The sequence below is a fragment of the Capra hircus genome, chromosome 6 (genome assembly GCF_001704415.2).
Source record: "Capra hircus breed San Clemente chromosome 6, ASM170441v1, whole genome shotgun sequence".
Lineage (NCBI taxonomy): Eukaryota > Metazoa > Chordata > Mammalia > Artiodactyla > Bovidae > Capra > Capra hircus.
Genome location: NC_030813.1, coordinates 81,317,020 through 81,330,618, shown reverse-complemented (window position 1 = coordinate 81,330,618; position 13,599 = coordinate 81,317,020). Strand labels below are relative to the sequence as shown.

Genomic DNA, 13,599 nt, shown 5'->3' with positions numbered 1-13,599 from the left:
AAGCTACTTAGCACAGCACAGTAGAAGCTCTCAGGATCCTGAAACAAAGATCAAATATATATTTCATAATATGCCACTATCAGTCACAGGATTTGTAGTTCAGAATATTCTTTAGGGTTGTGAGACCACAAAGATAGTAGCACTTCTCTACATGAAGTGTTCCCCAGTTGGGATAACGTGCAAAATAGGGAAATCCATGCATTGTTGTTGTTGTTCAGTTGCTCAGTCATGTCCGACTCTTTGCAACCCCATGGACTGCAGCATGACAGGCTTCCCTGTCCATCACTGACTCCCAGAGTTTGCTCAAACTCATGTCCACTGAGCTGGTGATGTAATTCAACCATCTCATCCTCTGTCATCTTCTCCTCCTGCCTTCTACCTTTCCCATCATCAAGGCCTTTTCCAATGAGTCAGCTGTTTGCATCAGGTAGTCACAGTATTGGAGATTCAGCTTTCAGCATCAGTCCTTCCAGTGAATATTCAGGACCAATTTCCTTTAGGATTGACTGGTTTGATTTTCTTTCAGTCAAAGGGACTCTCAAGAGTCTTCTCCAACACCACAGTTTGAAAGCATCAATTTTTTGGCGTTCAGTGTTCTTTATAGTCCAACTCTCACATCCATACATGACTATTGGAAAAACCATAGCTTTAACTCTACTGACCTTTGTTGACAAAGTAATGTTTCTGCTTTTTAATACACTGTCTAGGTTTGTCATAACTTTTCTTACAAGGAGCAAGGGTCTTTTAATTTCATGGCCGCAGTCACAATCTGCCATGATTTTGGAGCCCAAGAAAATAAAGTCTGTCACTGTTTGCATTGTTTCCCCATCTATTTGCCATGAAGTGATGGGGCCAGATGCCAAGACCTTAGTTTTTTAAATGTTTATTTTTAAGCCAGTTTTTCCAATCTCTTCTTTCACCTTCATCAAGAGGCTCTTTTGTTCCTCTTTGCTTTCCAGCATGAGGATGGTGTCATCTGCGTATTTGAGACTGTTGATATTTCTCCTGGCAATCTTGATTCTAGCTTGCGCTGGATTTGAAATGCCAAATCCTGCCTGCCATTTACATGATGTATTCTGCATATAAGTTAAATAAGCCGGGTGACAATATACAGCTTTGATGTACTTTCTTTCCCAGTTTGGAACCAGTCCATTGTTTCATGTCTGGCTCTAACTTTTGCTTCTGGACCTGCATACAGGTTTCTCAGGAGGCAGGTAAGGTGGTCTAGAATATCCATGCATATAACTCAGCGATTTCTACTATACATTAAGAAAGTAATTATAATACATTAATTTGCTCCAAAGGGCTCTACTCACAAGGTTAATTATCTTGCCTTCCCTGTTAGGACTCCTTTCTGCGGAAGGTAGAATCATGGCTTTCCCTAAAAGGTCCACATCCTAAACCCCAAAATCTGTGACTGTGTTATGCTACATGGCAGAGGGAATAAAGGTAGCCAGTGGAATTAGAGTTGCTATTGAATCAGCTAACCGTTAGATAGAGAGAAAATCATGGAATATATGGATGGGCCCAGTGTAATTGAAAGGATTGATAAATGTGGAAGAAGGGGGTATAAGAATAGTGCCAAAGTGATGTGGTATGAGAAATACTCCACTAATGGTTGCTGACTTGGGGATGGAAGAGGGCTACAAGCCAAGGAATGCAGGCAACTTCTAAAATCTGGAAAAGGCAAGAAAGTAAATTCTTACCTAAAGCTTCCAGAAATGAATTTAGTCTTACCAACACCTTGCTATTTGCCCATTTGAAGCCTATTTCAGACTCCTGACTTTCAGAACTGTAAGAAAATAAATTTGCTTTTAAGGCACTAAACTTGTCATTTGTTTCAGCAGCAATTGGAAATTAATGCATTGCCTAAGTCCCATTGGTTTAAGTCAAAAGTCTTTTATCCCAAATGACAAGGTAGCGTGTTAACATGGAGATCTCTATTCAAAAAGCCATTAAACATGTGAGCCCCTGTCTTCAAGTTAGAAAGTTTTCTACCAAAAATGTATTAATTCTTTTGTCAAATGTTATTTTCACCATTTATGAGCCAGGAACTGTGGTAAACAATAGGAATTTTAAAAATTAAAATTTAAAAAAATTTCTGGAGAATTTACTACAATCTTCTTTTATATCAATTTTGATGAATGTTGCATTTTTATATCAATCTGCTCTTTCTGATTTCTACTCTAGCCCATTTTCATATATAAAATATTTCTATAATTATTAATTCATGGACTGACTAAAAGTCCTTTTCTGAAGATTATCTCATGAATTTGTCTCTGAATCAAAAGTGTTATTATGAATTAGTTGAAGCAAAATTCCAAATTTAAATGTGGTATAAAGCAATAAAGTCTGTATCTAAGCCATTTTCCTTATGATTTTGATCATCCTAATGGATAGAAAAGGCATTACATAATTCTTATATAATCTATAAAAACTAGATCACTGGACCCATGTACTATGGTAATTGAAAAGATCAGATAAAAATCCAAGAACTGTCCTCCCCAACAAATTTTTTCACCACCACATGAACACATTCCTTATACTAATGCATCTTATGCAATAATGTTCTTGAAGTTCACCAGAAAATCCTGAGAAAATGCAGATCCTGATTCAGTAGACCTGGAATGAGAATCTCCAACATCTTGGTGATGTTGGTGCTGCCCATCCCTGGACCACACCTTGAGAAACAAGGTTTCATATCAAATTCCACTTCCTAAAAAAAATAAAAAATAAAAAAAATAAAAAAAAATCCACTTCCTGTACATGGCTTTACAACTAAAGTCACATTTTGTTAATATTTTTCAACATTTTGGAGTTCTTAGAGGAAGCAATATTACAATTTGTTTCACTTGTTCTTCAGTTCAGTTCAGTTCAGTTCAGTCACTCAGTCGTGTCCGACTCTTTGCAACCCCATGAATTGCAGCACGCCAGGCCTCCCGGTCCATCACCATCTCCCGGAGTTCCCTCAGACTCACGTCCATCGAGTCCGTGATGCCATCTAGCCATCTCATCCTTGGTCGTCCCCTTCTCCTCCTGCCGCTAATCCCTCCTAGCATCAGAGTCTTTTCAGATGAGTTCACTCTTCGCATGAGGTGACCAAAGTACTGGAGTTTCAGCTTTAGCATCATTCCTTCCAAAGAAATCCCAGGGTTGATCTCCTTCAGAATGGACTGGTTGGATCTCCTTGCAGTCCAAGGGCTTTTCAAGAGTCTTCTCCAACACCACAGTTAAAAATCATCAATTCTTCAGCGCCCAGCCTTCTTCACAGTCCAATTCTTACATCCATACATGACTACTGGGAAAACCATAGCCTTGACTAGATGGACCTTAGTCGGCAAGGTAATGTCTCTGCTTTAGAATATACTATCTAGGTTCGTCATAACTTTTCTTCCAAGGAGTAAGCGTCTTTTAATCTCATGGCTGCAGTCACTATCTGCAGTGATTCTGGAGCCCCAAATAACAAAGTCTGACACTGTTTCTACTGTTTCCCCATCTATTTCCCATGAAGTGATGGGACCAGATGCCATGATCTTCGTTTTCTGAATGTTGAGCTTTAAGCCAACTTTTTCGCTCTCCTCTTTCACTTTCATCAAGAGGCTTTTTAGTTCTTCTTCACTTTCTGCCATAAGGGTGGTGTCATCTGCATATTTGAGGTTATTGATATTTCTCCCAGCAATCTTGATTCCAGCTTGTGTTTCTTCCAGTCCAGCGTTTCTCATGATGTACTCTGCATAGAAATTAAATAAGCAGGGTGACAATATACAGCCTTGACTTAACTCCTTTTCCTATTTGGAACCAGTCTGTTGTTTCATGTCTAGTTCTAACTGTTGCTTCCTGACCTGCATACAGATTTCTCAAGAGGCAGGTCAGGTGGTCTGGTATTCCCATCTCTTTCAGAATTTTCCACAGTTTATTGTGATTCACACAGTCAAAGGCTTTGGCATAGTCAATAAAGCAGAAATAGACGTTTTTCTAGAACTCTCTTGCTTTTTCCATGATCCAGTGGATGTTGGCAACTTGATCTCTGGTTCCTCTGCCTTTTCTAAAACCAGCTTGAACATCAGGGAGTTCACGGTTCATGTATTGCTGAAGCCTGGCCTGGAGAATTTTGAGCATTACTTTACTAGCGTGTGAGATGCGTGCAACTTGTTCTTCAGTCGTGCATATTTTCCCACACCCTACAATGTAAAAAATGAAGCAACAGTTTCTAATGCAGTTATTTTATATGAGAACCTATTCAGTTGGCAGTGAATCTTACCTCTAAAATTTTAATAGTAAGGTATAAATACTTATAAGTAAAGTGTGAGACTAGAAAATAGTCCATTTTATTAGTTCTTTAAATCTAGTTCTTGTATTATTTACATTTTATAACACAGTCTAGGCATCAACTGTTCAAAAGACCATAGACCTCTTTTCAGCTTAGGTCACCACAGGTAAGTGTTTTTAGATCCTGTATTAATGGGGTTATAAGATATTTTAAACCTGATTGAAAATAAAATCAGTATCAGTTCAGTTGCTCAGTCATGTTGGACTCTTTGTGACCCTAATGAATCGCAGCATGCCAGGCCTCCCTGTACATCATCAACTCCCGGAGTCCACCCAAACCCATGTCCATTGAGTCAGTGATGCCATCCAACCATTTCATCCTCTGTCATCCCCTTCTCCTCCTGTGTTTGATCTTTCCCAGCATCAGGGTCTTTTCAAATGAGTTAGCTGTTCATATCAGGTCGCCAAAGTATGGGGGTTTCAGCCTCAACATCAGTCCTTCCAATGAACACCCAGGACTGATTTCCTTTAGGATGGACGGGTTGGATATCCTTGCAGTCCAAGGGACTCTTAAAAGTCTTCTCCAACACCACAGTTCAAAAGCATCAATTCTTTGGTGCTCAGCTTTGTTTATAGTTCAATTCTCCCATCCATACATGACCACTGGAAAAACGATAGCCTTGACTAGATGCACCCTTGTTGACAAAGTGATGTCTCTCCTTTCTAATATGCTGTCTAGGCTTGTCTTAACTTTCCTTCCAAGGAGTAAACATCTTTTAATTTCATTGCTGCAGTCACCATCTGCAGTGATTTTGGAGCCCAGAAAAATAAAGTCTGACACTGTTTCCACTGTTTCCCCATCTATTTGCCATGAGGTGATGAAAATAAAATAGGTTGAACCAATATAAAGTTTAAATTTCTAGGAAAAAGAAAAACATTTTGGCCTAGTATTGAATATTATGCTTGTATACTTTTGTGTTGGGGACTAAACTATGTCCCTCCAAAATTTACATGTTGAATCTTAACCTCCAATGTGACAATAAATAAAGACTTTATAGAGGTAATTATGGTTAAGAAGATTATTTCAAGGGTGGGAGGTTACTCTGATAGAACTGTTGTCCTTACAATAAGAAGCAGAGACACGAGCAGCCTCTTTCTAGGTGCACACAGAGGAAAGGCAGGGTGAGGAAGCAGAGAGACAGTGCCTCCCTGCCAGCTGAGGAGAGAGGCTTACAGGAAGCCAACCAGATCATGCTGGCTCCCTGAGCTCAGATTTCCATCCTCCAGAACTGTGAAAAATATGTTTCTGTTGTTTAAATTCTATAGCTTGTGACATTTCATATAGGCAGCCTGAGAAGACTAATATATACTTATTTTCATACTAAGAAGCAGGTTCGTGACTGAAGCCAGAATTCATAAGATCAAGTTTTGCTCTTATACTTAGTTGTTGGATTGTGAACAAGTGACTTAACTCCTCTGTGCTTCCATGTCCTCATCCATAATAAGAGTAACTATAGCATCTACATCATAGGGTTATTGTAAGGATTAAATAATATACAATAACTAAAGACCTTGGAAAAGTCCTAGAAAATAGAATAATTAGTCCTGATGACAATGGTGGTGGTAGTTATACAGACCAGCTGGAGAATCACAAGCTCTAAAAAATTCATTTAAGGCAGTTTAATAATGCTCTTAATAAAATACTATGGCCGTATCTCAGAATATAAACTAGTTAAAACAATACGTGTTTGTGTTTGGGGCATCTACAAAATCCTTAGTAGCACTCAAGGATCTCCAGAAAGAAACAAGTGTTGACAATCTGTAATGTATAGTTAATAGGTAGCATACATCTGCTATTTAAGCAGCTGCTCTATATTTTGAGATCTCAGGAGCTATGGAAGTACAGCATCAAATGAACATGACTTAGGTTAGTAGAATAATTTTACTTAATTATTGCTATTAAAAACTTGGCACACAAATTTTCTGATATCTTTTTCTCTGAGCATAAGTGTTTTGAGACCCATCTTCCTGTTTCTGGCTTGTGTTAAGGTACAGCGACCTGATGATTATGCCAGCATTGCTGTTGGCTCTCCAACTTCTGTGGCATTCCAAGCTTACAAACTGAGAAAGACAAATAACAAAAATTACATTTCACCAATCTGACCCATTTCTTTGAAATAGACCATGAGGGTCAACTGCAGGTTTATCAGAAGAAACAATTCCCTTAACTGTGTCTCTCAAGAGCCACAGGCTGACATTTCTTTGCTTTTGGAAAAGACTGAAGTCATCCAACACTATTGTTTAACTGAAGAGAAAAAAGAATCTTCCTGGATGTCCCTCAACTTCCGAATATCAGAATTTGTGTGACCTAAGTTGAATAAATAAAACAAATTAATATGTAAACAATGGATGAATACTGTGACAATTAAGATAAAACATTGGAATTCCTTTATTTTAAGCAATTTGGAACTACACATACACAAATCCAAAACAATGACACTGAACAACTGAAAGTGCTCTTTTTGTAAGACTCTAGGTAAATTAGAAGAAATCCTATTAGTGACCAAAAGAGGTTAGATCCTCTGACACTTTCTTACTTTTCTTCTTATGAAAGATATATTTACCAAAAAGAAATTGAAATCTTATTGATTTTTTTGAAATGCAATACATTTCAAGGTTGACATTTAAACAAAGACTCAAGTTTTAATAATGTTCTTAAACAAAAATGTCGTTCTTTTGCAGACAAAATGCTTCAGAACTGGAATTTAAAAAAGCGTTCTATAACTGAACATACTGAAAAATATTTCTACTAGTGGATTAGAAAGAAAGATACTGTAGGATTTCAAATTATCATTATTTTAATTACTTTATTTTTTAAAAATCTTGCTAGCAGCATATATCATAGGTCTTTGATTTCATTTGGAACACCAAGAAGAAGTTATCTCAAATATTGTAACATCAAAAAAGTCTTGCATGAAATATTTACATACTGAAGTACTAAATGCTGACCAAAGTAAATGACATTGTTTTCAGGTTTTGCCTTCTCAGTGACTTGTGACCAAGACTGACATCAGAGAAGGAATTCAAGTCTTAAATCAACCATGAACTTTGCAAAATACATCATTTTGTTTTTAAAAAAGAATTATGTTAATTTGGTTGCTTAGTCAATTTACCAGTGAAAAATATGAATGAGATGTTTTAGAAAACAAAGATACAGAGAGAATATTCTAGCTTGAATAGTGTCCTCACATATGCTCATATATGTGTGTATATAGACACATGTACACACAAAGGAAGAATATTTGTGAGCCATTTCAAACTGTACTGGATATATATCCTGCTTGACAGATATTGAGTGCCTGCTATGTGTCTAGTACTATCCAAGGTGCTGGAAATATGGCAGTTAGCAAAATACAGGACACTCTCTGCCCCATGGCATTTACATTCCAAAAGGGAGAAGCAGAGAGTGGATGAGTGATGTGTCCTCCAGTCAAAGGGCTGGGATTTAGAATCAGACTTCTTCAAAATTAAATGTTCTTAGGATGTCCCTTGGGATGCTGGGTGACCTTGGACAAGTTATTTAATCCCTTAAAGTAACAAATTTTATCTTTAGAATTAGGATAAGCTGATTATTTAAGAGAATTTTAGCCAATATTAGGGAAGTTGCATTTTAACTTGTCAAGGTTTTTACTTAAAAAAAACTTTTTCTTTTTTGTCAGTTGTAACTTTGTGATATTGAAAAGTTAAGAGGCAGATCAGTCAGAGACAACAGTTTTTACCAAGGTGTTTTCTTTTTCCCCTACCAAAGCTAACATGGCCTAATAAATACAATAACTGACACTTGCTTCCTTGTCTTCTAATGATGAAGCATTTTTCCTTGACAGTTTTGGTTATTGACCTTAGATTCCAAACCCTATGTCTGAAGAAGGGTAGACAAAGAGGTTGTGTTTCCATGGACACAATCTGGACACATTGCTTCTCCCCCTTGAGATAACCTCCCTCCCTCCTTTATGTCTAAGATGATTGACTGTGATGACATCTAATTACAACTTTTCCATTCTCATTTGCATCACTAAGGGACTGGCTTCTCTATTCACCATCAGAGATATCACAACGTGGCAGGCATGAAAGAATTTCTCATGACATAATGTGGGAAACAAAGACAAAGGGACACTGTGTGCTTTCATTCTATTTCCTTGTTATAACTGACTTAAATTGCCTCTTGGGAGTGGAATGGCTTAAGCCTGGTTCTATCAGGTTTTCTTTGAGACAGTTTACCAATTCCAAGTATTTCTAGATAACAAAGAATTGTCGCATGAATAAGGCCTGAAATCCTCCAAACTACTAGAGACAGGGTTGTTCAAATAAACCTGGCTATCTTTATCTCTAATCATATGCACACACAAATAGTTGACAGATACATAAACCCCAGATTTGAAACATATATTAATGAGAAAGTAGGTGTATTAGGGTTGTTTGGTGAAGTGAAACTAATAGGACATGTGTATATATAGAAAAAATAAACTTGCCAATATCCACTGGATCATAGAAATAGCAAGAGAATTCCAGAAAAACATCTACTACTTCTGCTTCATTGACTATGCTAAGGCCTTTCACTGTGTGGATCACAACAAACTATGGAAAATTCTTAAACAGATGGGAATACTAGACTACTTTACCAATCTCCTGAGAAACCTCTATGGAGGTCAAGAAACAACAGTTAGAACCAGACATGGAACAATGGACTGGTTCACAACTAGAAAGGAGTATGTCAAAAAAAAAAAAAAAGACAAGAGTATGTCAATGCTGTGTATTGTCATCCTGCTGATTTAACTTACAAGCAGAACACATCATGTGAAATGCTGGGCTAGATGAAGCTTAAGCTGGAAACAAGATTGAAGGGAGAAATAACAATAACCTCAGATGTGCAGATAACACCACCATTATGGCAGAAAGGGAAGAGGAACTAAAAAACCTTTTGATGAAAGCGATAGAGGAGAGTGAAAAAGCTGTCTTAAAACTCAACATTCAAAAACTTAAGATCATGGCATCTGGTCCCATCATTTCATAGCAAATAGATGGGGACACAACAGAAACAGTGACAGACTTTATTTTCTTGGGCTCTAAATTCACTGTGGACGGTGACTGCACCCATGAAATTAAAAGATGCTTGCTCCTTATAACAAAAACTATGACAAATCTAGACAGTGTATCAAAAAGCAGAGTTATTACTTTTCAACAAGTGTCCATATAGTCAAAGCTATGATTTTTCCAGTAGTCATGTACAGATGTGAGAGTTGAACCATAAGAAGACTGATTACCAAAGTATTGATGCTTTCAAACTGTGGTGTTGGAGAAGACTCTTGAGCGTCCCTTGGATAGCAAGGAGATCAAACCAGTCAATCCTAAAGGAAATCAACACTGACTATTCATTGGAAGGACTGATTCTGAAGTTGAAACTCCAATACTTTGACCACCTGATGCAAAGAGCCAACTCATTGGAAAAGACCCTGGTTCTGGGAAAGACTGAAGGCCAGAGGAGGAGACAACAGAGAATGAGATACTTGAATGGCATCAATGGACTTGAGTTTGCACAAGCTCTAGGAGATGGTGAAGGACAAGGAAGCCTGTCATGCTGCAGTCCATGGGGTCACAAAGAGTGGGACACAACTGAGTGACCAAACAACAATATGTAGAAATATATTTATTATAAAGAACTGACTCATGAAACTATGGAAATTGTCTATCCCAAACTTTGGGCTCTGAAGACTCAAAGCTCTAAAGCCTGAAGAGCTGATGTCCTAGCCCCAAGGCAAAGGCCAGAAGCTTGGAGACCTAGAAGAGCTGATTGAGCACATGAAGGCTGAAGGCAATCTGCTGGAGGGTTCCCTCTTGCTCAGAGAGCATGCTTTTCATATTCCCAGAGCAAAGAAGAGCCTGTGACTTAAGGAGCAATATCAAGGTTAGTATAATTTTCCCATCACCATGATCACCTTTGCACCAACAGAATTTATGAATACATGTTTAGATTGTTCCACTGTATTCTTTTTAAATTTTCAGTGAAAAAATTGCCCTCCCTTGAATATTACATATGAAATAACAAATACAAAAAGATATGGAGGAAGTTTGAATGCATATTGCTAGTGAAAGAAATCAACATATAAAGGCTATATACTGTATTATTCCAACTATAGACCATTCCAGAAAAGGCAAAACTATGAAAACAGTAAAAACATCAGTTGTTGTCAGGGTTGGGGTGAGGAGCTGGGAGGGACAAATAGATGAAATACATAGGAGCTGAGAGTAGTAAAAATGCTCTGTATGATACTGTAATGATGAATGTATTTGTACAGATCCATAGACTGTGTGATGCCAGAGTGAGTCTAAACGTAAACTATGACTCTAAGTGATAATGATGTATCATTGTAAGTTCATAGATTTTAACACATATACCCCTTTGTTAAGATATATTTTTAATGGGGGAGGTTATGTATATGTAGGAGGATGGCAGTCTATAAAAAATCTCTGTACCTTCCTCTTAATTTTGCTGTGGAAATAAAATGGCTCCAAACAGTAAAAATGAAAAGATACTTCTTTTTAAAGCCACAATCATTCTTGTAATCTTTCAGAATAATGGATCCATTCCAGTTTTACTTGTTATATATCTGGTATTATTTCTGAGCACTTTCAGTGTTGTCCTTTCCAAAATTTTCAAGTCAGAGCAAAATTGACAAGATATCAAGGACAATAATGGCTGAAATATGTCCATTTAAATTAGCACCAAGTAAGTCACTGGTGAGGGCTTCCCTAGTGGCTCAGTGGTAAAGAATTCACCTGCCAATTGAGGAGAGGCTGATTAACTAACCAAGATGGTAATTATAGGTGAAACCAATGAAAACAGATGCTAACAGAAAAAAAAATTAATACATATTTAGTTTAAAACCTTCCTCATCTTACTTAATTACGCACATATTTCAACTCACTGAAAACTTTTCTTAATTTCAATATTACTTTCTAAAAGTCATGTAATGTAGACATTATACATATTCTACATGTAAAAACATAGATAAATCAAAAACTGTTTCAAAAGGCTTTTTCACAATTAGTGGAAATTATTAGTATAAAGAATTTTTGAGAAACCCTAATTCCTTCAATTTTATAATTTCAACTAACTACAAAGAAATCCAAAAAGATAATTTCATATCCCTTTGATTGCAGTCTATGGAGAAAATAAGGTTTAGGGCTTAAAACCTTCTTTTATGGGCTACAGAAAGCATTCCTCTGGGCATATGTGACAAAATAAGTTGTCAGCCAATTTGCAAAGTCACTGTAAATTCACACTATCCATTTCCTGTGAATTATACTCTTACAAGTGGCATTCATACCATATGCATGTTGAATTTTCCACATACAAACCAAATTATTGATTCACAAGCCAACAAGTGATGATGGTTCCAAACCATAATTTTATACATAAACAGGTTTGCTACAATCCAGAAGTTAATCACACTCAAATGAATTCATTAGCTAACCAACATATTTGTAATAAAACTCCAATCTGTTAGGTACACAAAATTGTCTTGAATTGGATTTTGTTGTTGTTATAACCATATGGTAATTTGTTTTTTTCCCAAAAGCACATTTGGAAAACCACTTACTGTGAATTTTCATTTGATAATTTTGATTTAAAAAAAATTATTTCTAAATATTTGACTGCCCATTCCAAATATGTACAATTAACGAGTACTTAACAAAATGAATGAAGTTGTTGTCAAATGTTGTTAGTTGTAAATCCATAGTGAAAGATAGTGAAAGTGAAGCTGCTCAGTCATGTCCGACTCTTTGTGACCCCATGGACTGTAGCCTACCAGGCTCCTCCCTTCATGGGATTCTCCAGGCAAGAGTACTGGAGTGGGTTGCCATTTCCTTCTCCAGGGGATCTTCCCGACCCAGGGATCAAGCCTTGGTCTCCTGCATTCCAGCTTGACACTTTAACCTCTGAGCCACCAGGGAAGTCCAGTAAATTCCATTAGAAACATACAAAAAGAGTGTCAGCAAATAATATTTATTAGGAACCATTTAAGGAGCCATTTATAATTACAGCCTTTTACTAATTACTGAGAGGATGTTGTTGTTCAGTTGCTCAGTGTGTCCGACTCTTTGCTGGACTGCAGCACGACAGGCTTCCTTGTCCTTCACTGTCTCCCGGAATTTGCTCAAACTCATGTCCCTTGAACTGGTGATGCCATCCAACTTTCTCATTCTCTGTTGCCCCCTTCTCCTCTGCCTTCAATCTTTCCCAGCATCAGAGTCTTTTCCAGTGAGTCAGCTCATTGCATCAGGTGGCCAAAATATTGGAGCTTCAGGTTCAGCATCAATCTTTCCAATGAATATTCAGAGTTGATATCCATCCTTTAGAACTAACTGGTTTGATCTCTCTGAGGTCCAAGGGACTCTCAAGAGTCTTCCTTAGCCCCACAGTTCAAAAACATCAATTATTCAGTGCTCAGCCTTCTTTATGGTTCAACTCTCACACCCATACATGACTACTGAAAAATTCATAGCTTAAATTATAAGAACCTTTGTCAGCAAAGTGATGTCTTTATATTCTAATATGCTGTCTAGGTTTTTCATAACTTTTGTTCCAAGGAGAAAGCATCGTTTCATTTCATGGCTGCAGTCACTGTCCACAGTGATTTTACAAGCCCAAGAAAATCGCCTGTCAACAACAATGTTTACATTGTTTCCCCTTTTATTTGCCAAGAAGTGATGGGACTGCATGCCATGATCTTAGTTTTTTGAATGTTGAGATTTAAGCCAGCTTTTTCACTCTCTTCTTTCACCTTCATCAAGAAGCTCTTTAGTTCCTTTTCACTTTCTTCCATTAGGATGTTGTCATCTGCGTATCTGAGGTTATTGATATTTCTCCCTTCAGTCTTGTTTCCAGCTTGAGCTTCATCCAGCCTGGCATTTCACATGATGTATGCTGCATAGAATCTAAACAAGCAGGGTGACAATATACAGCCTTGATGTACTCCTTTTCCTATTTGGAACCAGTCTGTTGATTCATGTCCGGTTCTAACTGTTGCTTCTTGACCTGCATACAGATTTCTCAAGAGGCAGGTGAGGTGGTCTGATATTACCATCTCTTTAACTATTTTCCATAATTTGTTGTGATCCACACAGTCAAAGGCTTTAGTGTATTCAATGAAGCAGAAGTAGAGGCTTTTCTGGAATCCCCTTGCTTTTTTTATGATTCAGTGGTTGTTGGCAACTTGACCTCTTGTTCCTCTGCCTTTTCTAAATCCAACTTGTTCATCTGTAAATGTA

The 13,599-nt window shown here is 37.4% G+C and overlaps 1 long non-coding RNA gene across 1 annotated transcript in view; it reads right to left on the bottom strand.

The window, feature by feature from the left end:
• Positions 13,466-13,599, bottom strand: part of LOC108636229 — a 29,777-nt gene continuing 29,643 nt past the window's right edge. Inside the window, exon 3 of the long non-coding RNA XR_001918200.1 lies at positions 13,466-13,588. This is a non-coding gene — a long non-coding RNA (uncharacterized LOC108636229). The remainder of the gene's footprint in view (positions 13,589-13,599) is intronic.